The following is a 13,624-nucleotide window of genomic DNA, read 5'->3' on the forward strand; positions in this document are numbered from 1 at the left end:
CAGCTGACTGAGCTGCTGCCAACTGTTTGTTTCTAGGATGGAGCGGAACATTTATTCTGTTCTGGGAGCGCCTTGTTCACCATGGGGTCACTTTGCTGGGGTTTAAATGATCCGCAGAATCAATGTTGTGGTATTTAACCTGTGGGAATGTGATCCATGTGATTTAAAGGCCTTCAGTGAGGCAGCCAGATGGAGCGCAGCGCGCTGGGAACCCACAGCTCCTTCATCTCAGGGGTCCAAAGCTTTGGATCTAGAGCCAAACTTTTAAACATTTCTGACACTGAAACATCTTTGGGTAGATGCATCTGATAAAAGATGGCAGGTGTTTTGAAATGCACAGGAATGTCATGTTTAGTCATAGGTTGTGCTTTGCCCAACAGCTGCAGACTGCCTGAGAAAATCAGGACGCTGGTTTGGTTTTTCTTAAAATAAGTTCCTTTTTGTCTTGAATTGAAGAGGAAAGTGAGACAATTTACATCTAAAATAAGAAAAAGCAACTGCATTGTCTTATCAAAGTACATATTATCTAATTATCTTATTTTAAGAGTAAAAACACTGATTCCATTGGCAAATCTTCCCATTTACCTACTAAAATTAAGGGTAAATACACTTGATTTAAGAAATGTTTACTTATTTCTAGATCATTTTAGCAGGGAATTCTAACATCTTACATAGGAACAAGTGGAGGAAAACATTGAGAGCACATCAATGTCTCTGATAGAGCTTTTCCTAATGCTTCTAATGCATTTTACTGGTTAACATACAAGACATACCATTTTTCACATCCATGAATTCTCCAAACACTGAAAAGGTAATAAGATCTCACAAGATCAGAAACAACAATAGGCTAAAGAGAAATACGCGTTTTAATAGAAATCTAAACCACTTTTTAATGACAGTTACTCTAATTTTAGGTTTATATAGCTACATGTTTGGATCTTTAACTTTTCTCCATGTGTCCATGTTGCAGAAAAATAAACTATAATGCCCTTTAAAGCACAAAACTACCTATTAGAAGTTAGTGTTTATTTTACTGTCTAACAGAATTAAGATTAGGGCTGAAACAATTAATCAGATTAATCATGATTAATCGATTATTGAAATAATCACCAACTAAGTTAGTAATCGATTAACTGGTTAAATGGAGTATACAGACTGTAAGCATGCCTTTAGCTGAAAAAGCAACATATTTAGAACCAGTGGCGGTTCTAGACCAAATGTACCAGGGGGTAAGGAGGGGGCCAGCATGTTTACATGGGGGCACAGAAAAGCATGAAATAAAAAACAGGGCAAGGGATTCAAATGTATTAAGAGAGCTGCATGAAGTGAAATTTCTATTCAATTAGGTTTAATAAAAATAATATTTCTTATGAGGTCAATATACATTCATAATTGAGAAATTTTTACATATTTTTTAATTAATTTAAGTTAAAATTACAATTTTCTATAAAATCTGAATAAGAACTCAAGAAAAGCTGATAAATTCAGCTGTAAAAATTAGCAGATGAAAACTGGGATCCTATTTCAATACCACTGAAGCTATCACCACATTGTTTTTAAATAATTAGTAAAACATCATCAATAGAATTTCTTTTAAGCATTGTTTCTTCAGAGCAGGGGCCATAACAGTGGCCAGGACATGATTTACAGGGGCACTGGCCCCCGTTGACCCCTGTCTAGAACCGCCCTTGCTTAGAACAGTAATTATACTGAAAAAAAAAAAAAAATAGAAACATTTTGCATTTAAGGCCCCGTCCACACGAAGCCGAACCCTGGCCTAAACGCACAAATTTTTCACCAAACCAGCCTCTCATCCATACGAAGCCGGCGTTTCGGGGGTCTGTAAACGATCTTTTTTTCATTAAGCCTTCAGAGTGGGAAGATTTTGAAACGCTGTTTTCGCGTTTCCATCTTTAAGCTCTAACCGCATTTTTTTTTTTTACACGCATGCGTCATAGCGTCGCCTCTAAACACGCATGTGCGACACAGTATCACAGCAACAATGGCGCCGTACTGTGTTGAATGGTTGCTGCTCATGCTACTCACCCTGCTGTCGGGCTTACAACAGAATCTTCTTCTTCTGGAATATCTCCAGGAAGAACAGAGCAATATCGACCACATAGTTCAGCACCTGAATTTGACTGAACCACGAAAATGGACCCGCAGGGCAACCATGTATAAATATTAGTGCGCATGCCCAACATTTCGTCGCCTATTTTTGCTTTGGCACCACAGCGCCACTTACAGGCCTGGCCTACATTTTGCAGCGTTTTCATGCATTCGTGTGGACGATCACATTTATTTTACGTCTCCGTCTTTACGACAAACGTTCTGGAAAATATCAGCGTTTCGTTTTCGTTTTGACTTCGTGTGGACGGGGCCTAAGATTAAAACAACATTTTTGTCTGTCTTTAGGATCTATCCAGAACTCCTCAAGTGGGAAATTTTTACTTAAATCTGGTTTAATTTAATAAAAGATCTTCTTTAAGAAACCTTTCAATATCCGATTATTAATCGAATATTTGAAGAAAAAAAAAATCAACAGCAAAATAATCATTGGTTGCAGGCTGCCCTAATTCAGATTAGACATTATTACTTATTATTTTTAATTACTCATCCAGATTAGTCATTTATTCCCTTTACTTCTACCATGCCCCCCTATAATTACACCTATCCCTCCCTCCCACTTTGGGAACGACTGCATAACCAGCCAGACATTTACCTCATTCAGGCTATTAATGCTCAATACTTCCTGGTGTAAAACAGACCAATCACAGCGCAGGAGGCAGGCCCATACTGCAACAATGCTTTTTTGTAACCATGACAGTCAATTGCAGCTGCAATGGACCAAAAAATGTTAACGATGCCCTTTGATATGTCAATAAAGTGCTGCTTGTATAATTAAATACCAACAACTGTTACTTTTTTAAGATATTTTTTTTGGATCACATCCATAGTTTTCTGATAGATTCTAAACCATTTTTAACTGCTGACTCTGTGTTAGTCCCACCTTTGAAATTGGGTTCTATCTTCTCCTTTCTGGACTAATATGCTGTGTAAATGATGTAAGCAAGTCTGCTTAGCTTTAGGAAACGAGTCATGGTTCTCACAGCTGACTCTAAAATACTTTGGTAAAGACAGAAGTTCACTTTTTAGTCAAACAATCTGCACGGCGCCATGGTCTATCTGCAAAAGAAGCCCAGATCACCACCCTTCCTTTATCGTGCTCGACAGCCTCTATGCTTTGTTTGATTGGTTTCTTCTAAAGTCGTATTTGGCGGGCAAGTATCTCTGCTTTGATTTAATGTGGCTAAAGGACATTTTCTCATTTAAAACTCTTCACAAACCCAAGATGCTGCGCTGGATGCAGCTTTGGGCTAAGAACTGTTCAGGGTGAGGCCTTTAGAAGCCTTTACAGTCGGACTTGGATCTAGCTTTTCCTTTCTCTTAGGATTGTGTGCTCTGACCTTTACTGGGATTTCAGCAGGGATGCTCAACACAGATTGTTTGGAAATGGTACTACGATAGCTAAATGAGTTGCAAATGTTTTTGTTTTATTTTATATATCGCAGACGTAGAAACAATACATACATAAACTACGATATCTTTAAGATTAACGCAATATGATAACAAATTTTACACATCAAAAGATGCCAAAACAGTTACAGATAGTTTAAAGACATAAACAGAGGTTATAGATAAGAGACATGTAGTTAAAATGTGCTTTATATTTTTATAATGTTTATGACCATTTTACAGTTACTATACTGATTCTTGGGATAAGCAATAACTATTCAAAAAGTGCACATCCATAATAAATATTCATACAAGCAGATTTATGCACCTAAACTACTCTCTATGCACATTTTTCTATGTTTTTATGCAACTAAATCCTTCTTTGCACTCATGGCTTGATTTTAATGCTCCTGTATTGTTTTTTTTTTAAATAATAATTGAACTTTATTGATCTCACAATGAAGAAATTTACCTCTGCATTTGAGCGCTGCCATTGTGCAGCATCCAGGGAGCAGTATGGAGTTAAGACTCTTTGCTCAGGAACCCAGAGTGCAGGCTGTGGGGATCAAACCAGGTGCTTGCCACCTTCTCAGAGCACAAGCGCGCTACTATAACCCACTGGGCCATCGCTCCCCAGATAAAATGACTTGAATTCCAACAAAAATATGCCTTTAAAAATGTAAAGATTGAAACCAATATCTGTCAGGTTAGCAGCCATGTTTAGACTTGCTAGATTTCTTTCTTACTCTTCACCTCTCTTTTTCTTTTCTTTGGTTCCATTTATAGTCAGGCTGTTTTGGAGGCTTTCAGCTTGTGTCTGTCGTTTGTAGGCATCGTTGCCATTTTCAGTATGTGTAGGTGTTTCCGTTGTTGGTTCTACATCCTCAGTCCGTAGCTGTAACTGAAATAAAAGCAGTGCATCTTCTAGCATCTAACAGGCAGGAAGGAGCGGGACTAAATGGTTATTGGTTTTCTTTTTAAAGGATAAGGCCTGACTGATACTTTGACATTCTTGTGCGTTCATGAAATTCCGTGTAACGCCATTATATCCATATTAAGAATGTAATTACATGGGTCTTACACTTTTTCTGTTCCTTATTTGGGTAGATGTATTGTCACCATGGGAACAGATCTGCAGCTTATACTTTTCCCACCTCGTTTGTCGCTAAAAAAAAACAAAAACCCATCTGACTGCCAGGTTGAGGAGCGGTGCACAACGACCAGCGATGCATGATGAACCAGAGTGTGTGCTGAACCCTTGTCTATTTATCAGTTCAACCTACTTCGTGCTGCATGTAATCTGCTGCCCCTGTTGTGTCTCTGGTGTGTGTGGATGTAGCTAAAAGGATGCTTTTAATTACAAGATTTTTTAAATTTTTTATTTAAAGCTATATAATCGCCCCAATCTTTCAAAAAGTTGCAGTTTTTGAAAGATTTCCATCATGCAGCAGCTAAGCACTGCTGATCAGTGGGCTGAAAGAAGGCCACACTTTTCCATTGTCTAATAGTCTATTTTAGCTTAAAAACATACTATATGTCACAAATATATATACCCTTATCCACCATTAAGCATAGATTAGATTAAAATCGTGAGCTTAATCCATGTGGTTTTAAATAATGTAACATTACATTTTGTAGCTCTAACAGCTTAAAATCCTCTGGAGTGGCTTTCCACAAGAGTTTGGGTGTTTATGACGTTTTTTTTATGACGTAGAACGCTTTCATAGGGGTGATCAAGCAGGGACCACTGTGCACTGAGGAGTGGACAGAAAAATTATAGGTGCCAAAACCGTTTGGGGATCAATCTGCTCTAACTAAGAGAAAATGAACTTGTTAAAACATTTTTTATTTTCCAAATAAATCACTGAAGAAAGATGTCCCTGCTAACAAAGCCACATTAAATAGGTTGAGCAGTTATTCATTATCTTTAATTACATAAAATACTCCTAGATTACAACAGAGAAGACCCCCCCCCCCCCCCCCATCCCATAATTAAGGATGGTTTAATGTTGTTGATTATTTATTTCATTATTTCTGTATCGTTCTTTTTATGGTTAATATTCCTACATTATGTCAAAGTAGGACATTCCCGATGAAAGTATCACTGCTGCCACCCTCTGGTTTAGAGGAGAACTGCTTGTGCCAGCGGAGGGCAGTGATTGGCTAGGGGCTGGCCATGCTCCACCCCCCAGCTCCAGTCCTGATAGCAGAGACAGCTTCACTGTGTGTAATTAAGAAAAATAAATTACACTAATTATATTCAGGATGTTTTTCTCTTCCTCTCTCTTAAAGCATCTGTTACAAAATAAAGAATATGTGCAATTATTCACCACAGGTGAGGATGTCTATTGACTTGTCTCGTTTCTTCCCGTTTTGAAGAGTTGATCACAGGAGGGGACTTTAGACTTTTGGTTTTTGCAGAGAGAATCACAGCCAGCAGAGAAATGGAGAAAGATTAATCTTTTACAAATACTGTTGTCTTCTGAGTACAATCTGTTTTCTTCTAAGAGAGATGAGCTGAGACGGTATATAAATCCATTCTGACTGGATGGGATCAGTCTTACTATTGACATTTTTAAACCTGTTTGTCTTACGTTTAAAATGAAGCACAAATGATCTGAGGATTCACATCCTATTCATCTAAAATCCCAGGAAATTCAATCTAAAAGAAGCAAAATGAACAGATCTATCTGAATGCTGCCTATTTCATCAAGTGTCTGGCAGTATGCCTGGATTTCTTAGGCAACATAAAATATACTCTAACGTAAAGAAGGTTATATTTTTTTACATGGATCTATGATCAAGCTGTGCGAAACTGTATGAACAAACGAATGAATAAATGAATGCACTTTAGGTGGTCATTTTCTGGACGGATTTGTACGAAGCTTTTACTATGTAGGCTCTTTGGTGTCAGAGAAGGATAAAAAACAAGATGCAAATGAAGCATGTAATGTTTCTGTAATGGTGGTTGGGGCTGGAATATCTTTGTATGTCTTGGGGTCTTAAATAATTTGGTATTAGGGAATCTAATAAGCAGGGCGGGACTGAGAGGGATTAAATGTCTGGCTGCAGAGTCGGTAATAAATCCTGATGCCGATGATGATTTATCCTCCGGTAATCAATTAAAATGATCAATGGCGCTGATTAGGAACAGCAAAGCTTGGCTCCTCTTAGTCTCCGGAGGTTTGTCGTTCTGCACGGTTTGGCCGAAGATCAGAGCTCTGAGAGCCCCACAATCGGATTAAAAGTTTACTCTCCATTGTGCTGCAGAGACAAAGTTCTCCCTTTGCAAATGGGTGGATTTCTTTGTTGGTTTTTCTGTGTGAAAGACTATGCAAAATAGCTGAATTTTACAGGAAGTGTTGTGGTTCAGCTCCAGATCATGTTCTTAAAAAAAGCTGAGGTTAAATTAAATTTGTGTTAGTTAGCTTTAGATTAAAATGCGCTTATATCCTATGCACACTGCTTTCTTGCATTTACATAATTAAATCTTTATTTAGTGACTTTGGCTCAGGCTGTGTAGGAAAAGCAGAAGATAAATACAAGGTTTTTAAAACAGGGAACTGATTAGAGGGGACCGTTTGGCTCATTTGATGCATGGTTTGGTAAAATCAGGATTTTACCAGATACAGCCAGACTGCAGGTTGGTTTGGAGAATCAAACTAACCTGAGCCTACGGGAACAGATAGCAGCCAACCAGCTGCAGTCAGCTGCTTTTCTACCTCACCGTGGGGGGAGTTCAGACCAACCCTCCTCTAGAGATGTGTTTTAATTCAACAATTAAGGGGTAACTATCTGTTTACAGTCATGCTCCAGCATCTCATGTCAAGGTTTTGACTAGGCCACTCCAACCTTTATTTGTTCTCTTTTTTAAGTCAATCTGAGGTGGACTTGCTGTTGTTCTTTGGATCATTATTGTGGATGGGATCCAAGATGGCTCTGTTTTAACGACTCAAACTCTTAAGGCTGATTTTATACTCAAAAACCAGGTCGTCTGCGTGTGTCGCAGTTAATGAAAATGTGCCCCTGCCCCTGCTGCAGACAGGAGGCCTCTGATTGGTCCACTCAAAATCTGCTCAGTGCTCACCTTGTTTTTCCTGCCGTCATGTAATTATGCCAGGGCCCAGGGACACACAGTGTTTGATTTTATGATGTGACTGATACATGTGGATTGTCTTATTTAACTTGCTGTTAAATTATCACACTGTTTCCATATATGTTGCCCCACGTTTCCCATTTAATTATTAATTTATTTCCCTAGACTACATTAAAAAAGGTCATTTTGTATAATTGCAAATGAGATAATAGCTGTAATGCATGTATGTGATTCACTTTCAAAGACAGGCTCTTACCACAACGATCACTTTATGTAAACCCACTCTGTGGGTAACTATACTTAACTGTATGTTAAGTATAGTTAGCGTATGTTTTTATGATATTTCATCCCACTTTTTATCCCACAATATACAATCCTCATCTCGGCGATTCCGTGGTAAAGTTGAAACATAGACTTACAAATTTTGTAATCCAGCATTTTTAATTGACGTTGTGAGCGCATCGGAGCGAACTGGAGCGGAGCAAAATCCTCGCTCCTGCTTTTGAATTGAAAACCGATCTGCGATCCACCATATTTCTTTTTTTTTTTTTTTTTTTTTAAACAGTGACCTGTATAATAAGAATAATTGTCTTGATGCCAAAAAGAGCCCAACAGATTTTGCTTTCACAAGTGGAGCAGTACGGCTATTGCCATGGTGTTCCGCTTGATTTATGCATATAAATAGCTTTATTATAATTCATGCAGGGAGTTTTACAGATTATATGGACACTGAAATGTACTGTAAGTAGAACAGGAAAGAAAAAACTGCAAAAAGGAGAAAAGATGAAAGAAAGAGGAGAAATAAATGGAGACAATGATAAAAAAAAAATTTCAGTCTGCTTCATTACCTGCAAAGAGACGTAAAAAGAACAGTACAACCAACAGGTATAGTATGAGAGATACAATATAGTAGCACCTCGGGCGTGCAGGTGGCGCAGTGGTTAGAGAGCACGGCTCATGTATGGAGGCCTTAGTCCTCGATGCGGCTGACCCGGGTTGGATTCCTTTGCCTCTCTCATACCCCCTTTCCTCTCAGCATACTTAAAACTAAATAAAATGAGCCACTAGTGCCGTGAAAACTCAAAAAAAAAAAAAAAAAAAAAAATATATATATATATATATATATATATATATATATATATATATATATATATATATATATATATATATATATATATATATATATATTTCTTCCACTCCACGCTCCGCTCCGGTCACATGCTCTGGAGCCGAGCCATTTTAAGGCAATTCTTAACCTGCGTTGCTTTCTGAGTTGTTTGAAACCAGTCAATGCGGGTGTTGTGAGCCGATTGTTGGCAGGTGTTTTTAGCCAGTGAGGAAGACTTATTAGAATCAAATATTTTTTTGTTTTTCGCTCAGGATCATGTTTTTCTTTTTTATAGTTCATTGGAAAATGCTAACTGGCTTAGCCCTGATAGGATACCTCCTTATTTACCACCACCCACACATGCTTTATTGTAAATTTACTCTAAGACATTAATTTACTGACACATGGAGCAAAGAAAAGTGTAAAACACATAAACAATACGTACATTTCAAAAAAACGTTTTATGCAACCATGTTGAGCTACTGGTGTAAAAATAAAAAGTAAAGTCAAATAACGTGATGTTTCTTTAATGTATATGGGGTGGTATTTTGAATCCCTTATTATGCTTTATGATTTCTCAATTCTTAAGGTCTGCCAATTAGTACGGTAATAATTAATTAATTATTTATTAAAAAAAATATTTTTATTTCAGGTATCTTTGGTGGATATTTTTAATTTAGTTAAATTATCTGAAACATTTGATGGGGTTTTTCAACACTTTAACACTCTAGGAAGCAGGTTTCTGTGTCTTTTTGCTAAAATTAGAAGATTTTATTCATAATTATCTTGAACTGTGGAATCTTCCAGCTCCACTTACTACAGTGTTAGACATGAACATGGTTTGGAAACACTGATGATGGTTGACAGATGAGAGGACTTCCTGCTGCAACCTGCTCTATTTAAAGCCATTCATTTGACTTTGCAGGGATTGGTGCTCCCACTCACGCAGAGCTGAGAGCCGGTCCTCCGTTTAGGAACCCTGACAAATGGAGTGAATGGAGGCACACGGTCCGCTGTGTCCTCTTCGCTACTCAAGTAAATAACATTTCTGAGATTCAATCCAAAAGATTTGCTGAGCCCCATTTCACTTCTGCTCAATCTAGTTTGTGTCAAAGCGTTAAGATGTATTATGAAGAGCATGCGATCAAACACCGGCAAATAAAGTACAGTGTCGCTGCACGTTAGCTAAAAGCTGTTATAAGTCCGGGATAATGGTAGCCGTCCTGATATATGTGCAACTATGTTAGCTGGAATGAGACGTGAAATTGCATAATGCTGTCTGACAAATAGAGAAATATCCCTTTTATTCTCCATTTTAGCATACACCTCCCTTTGAGGCTGTTTAATTTATAGCTCAACATTTTATTTATAGCCCCACAGACATCCAGATTTACTTTATATGATAACCACGTTTTAAATTATCTTTTATAAAAGTTTTAATCAAATTAAAGAAACATGGATGGAAAACCCATCATTTATTTGGCTAAATGTTAACTATAATGAGTCCTGACATCGACTCTGCATGGGTGTCACATGCACCCTGCAGTGAAATATGAAGTAAACTCAAGTTGATTACAGCATTTTGACTTATTAAGAGCAGCTAGAGGTGATAATATAATTACTTCTGCATTGCACTACATTAATTCCTGAAATGAATCAATGAACCGGAAATTCCAATAAAGTATTTCCCTGATTTTGAGTCTATAAAGTTGAAACATTTCTCCTGAGATGCTAGTATTCAGTAGAAAACCACAGCAACAGTCATGATGAGGTTAATGGAGCAATCACAAATTCTCTGTCTCAGCCTGCTGTGTATTTTTATTTCACAAGAAATAAAACTGTTTAATATCAATTTCATATCATATTTCCGATTTATTTTCCCTTAGTAAAAGTAACTGTAGCTAATTTTAGATGTTTTTTAACTCTGATGTCTATGAGTGGCTTTGAAAAAGTGAGAAAAAGTGCTCTGTATCATCTGCGATCTGTCCGTCTCCCTGTCAGCTCCCAGATCAGCGTCTCTGATTGGTTGATGCGGCGCGTCGAGCAGCAAAAGTTAAATTTTTCTATCTCGAGCAGCAGCGTGGTTGCGGCGCGTTGCGCGCGTCAGCTGCTCAAAAGCGCTGCGCGACCTTTTGCTGCGCCTTGACGCGCGTCAACCATTGACTTTGCATGTAAACTCGCTGCATCTTTCGCGCCTGCTGCGTCCAGTGTGAACGCAGCATTATTGGGCACTTTTAAGTGGTTACACGGAAATTCACAAGCTTTTCTAGTGGGTATACAGCGTATACCTGCGTATAACATAGACTACACCACTGCTAAAGTCTGTTTAGAAACGTATCTGTCAGCATGAGGCATCTGCTAAAAAAACAATGTCTCATCTTTTGTGATTTATTGTTAAAATGATCAAGAATTTTGGAGCAGGAAGGTTTCAGCTGCATCTAAAAATGTCAGATATTTTCAATTCAAACATAGACAGGAAATAATACAATATAACCTACAATAACTTCAATTATATCATTGCACTAGGTCATCAAATCAATTTGGTTTAGTCTGTCAAATAAGCTACCTGTAGTGTCTTTAAAGTCCTGCAGGTGTCAGTATTCTGTGAGACAGTATCAACTCTGTATCAATACAGTTTGGCAATGTGTCGAAACGCTTCAAGATGCCTCATTAACCCTTCAATACTTGCAAGTTAAATATCCAAAAAAAGGGGTAACAGAAGCAAAAATCCACAAACATTAAACCACAAAATCCAAAAATGCTGAAATCCAGAAAATTTACATGTAGGGTAAGAAATGATGATGACGAACCAACAAACAGTGACTGAACAGGAGGTGCATATATGGGAGACAGAAACAAAGACCTAATGAGCACATTGGGAGCAGATGTGGACAGAGGAATCTAGAAGGGAGCTAGGGGAAAGTTCACTGACACAAGAGGGCAACAGAGGGCAAACAAAAACACTTAAGAACACAAATACAATAAAAAAAAAACAGAATAATACAAAATGGAAATAAAACCAATGAAAACTTGAGGATAAAACTTAACACAGAACCAAAACCATGACAATAGGTTGTATATGAGAGACCCATTGATCACTATGAGTAAAACTACCACAGAATCACAGTATTAACACAACAAACTATAACATGATTAAATTACTATTGTTTGAATCACAAAAGCTGCATTTATACCTCCTGCGCCTGAAAAATTTTAATTACTTTAATAAAATTTACGTTATTAATATTAATTATTGAGACTTCTGCACAAACATTTTATCACAATACCCACCCAATTTAATTTTAAATTGGTTGGTAAACAGAATAACAACAGGCTGATCTCAGCTGTTTGATTAGTCAGGCTGTTTGCTCTGACTGTATCAGCCATCAGCCTGCAGTTGGCTGCTTTTATATTGGAAACTGCAGCTGCAGTGACCTTCGTCAGGCAGCTGACTTGCAGCATGCAACAACAACATGCAGCTGATTCTTTATACTCTGGCATCTTATGAGGCCACTCCTTACAAGGACTTCAAACAATATAATGGAAAATGTGTTTGACAGAAACCTTTTAGAAACCTGGTTATGCATGGATGGTTGTCTACAATTCCTATTCACATGTATGTAATTCTCTTTCTGTAGTAAATGACATAATTAAGTATTTATGTAATTTAAGTAATTACTAAATTACTTAAACCCATCAGTCTGAAGTTGCTTCAGAAAACATTTAAAGAGTCAGAAAGGTAATTTTTATTTAATGAAACCATTTAGGTTGAATAATTAAAACACAGACTTGGGTTTTACATAGAGAGGAGGGAGAAGGCGCCATGGCTTAGAGTGAATCTGTTTTTGGGATGGCTTCCTCACCCAGTATACCAGCTGGCATACTGGGTGGGGACGCCCATGAAATTCCACTCGTATGCCAGTGGATGGTATGTAGCTTTTAACATACTCTAGATTTTGGCATGCAACTGATTTATAATACTTTCAGAGGTCAAAGCTTTAAGCTTTTCATCAATGGGGTATTTTTTCAATAATAAAACATCTTAATTTCTGCAAAACAACAGTCTAAATTTTACTGAACATAATTACAACTTATAATTTCATAATTTATGTCTGATCTAAAATTCAACCCCAACGCTTAACTGAATGGAAAGTTCTGAAGTAATAAATATGAATGAGAGCGACGTTCACTCTGAGGAGAATGTGCGACACACAGCTCGCATTCACATTGAACTAATAACACTTTTCATTGGATAACGTCAGGTTTTACGGCACTTATTACAGCCAACAGCATGATGGACCAGCATTTCTGCTGCCTGTACTGGTCTGCACGAATCAGACTCATCTTCTGGTATTTCTGATGCCAGTTTTGCAGAGAGCTTGGCAGAGTTTTATGATCTAAAAAAGAAAGACTCGGACAGAAAAAAAATCAGGTTTTTGTGCAAACTGTGCCCACAGTGACTTAACAAACAAGTACTAAGCTACGTCCACTTCACATTTAAAGCAACACATATAGTTAAAGCAGAGGTCTTCAACAAGGGGTCCGTGACCCCCTTGATCCACAGAGGTACTGCATGGGGGTCACGAAAGTTTTGGTTGATTACACTTTTTTTTATGTATATATATTTATTCCCCCCTGCAATTTTTTCCACTACAGTAATTGAAATGTCTTTAAATCCACATTAACATGAATTCAATACATGAATTCTGTAGTAAACAGATCAATGGAGGCAGAAGATGTCTTTCAGTCATCAATGCTCACGTTCAGCGACACACAGGAGCTCTTTCAAGCTGGGCACCGTTTCATTCACAACACCTGTCCCATCAACCAGGAATCAGAATCAGAAATACTCTAATAATCCCAGGGAGAAATTACTTTTGTTACATGACTCCATCTGTAATAAA

The 13,624-nt window shown here is 37.7% G+C and overlaps 1 protein-coding gene across 1 annotated transcript in view; it reads left to right on the forward strand.

Moving 5' to 3' along the window:
- kiaa1549la (KIAA1549-like a) overlaps positions 1-13,624 on the forward strand; it is a 175,993-nt gene that overhangs the window by 462 nt on the left and 161,907 nt on the right. The gene's annotated exons all lie outside the window — the stretch shown is intronic.

Source organism: Cyprinodon tularosa, unplaced genomic scaffold, assembly GCF_016077235.1.
Source record: "Cyprinodon tularosa strain WSP-4 unplaced genomic scaffold, ASM1607723v1 ctg806, whole genome shotgun sequence".
Taxonomy (NCBI): domain Eukaryota; kingdom Metazoa; phylum Chordata; class Actinopteri; order Cyprinodontiformes; family Cyprinodontidae; genus Cyprinodon; species Cyprinodon tularosa.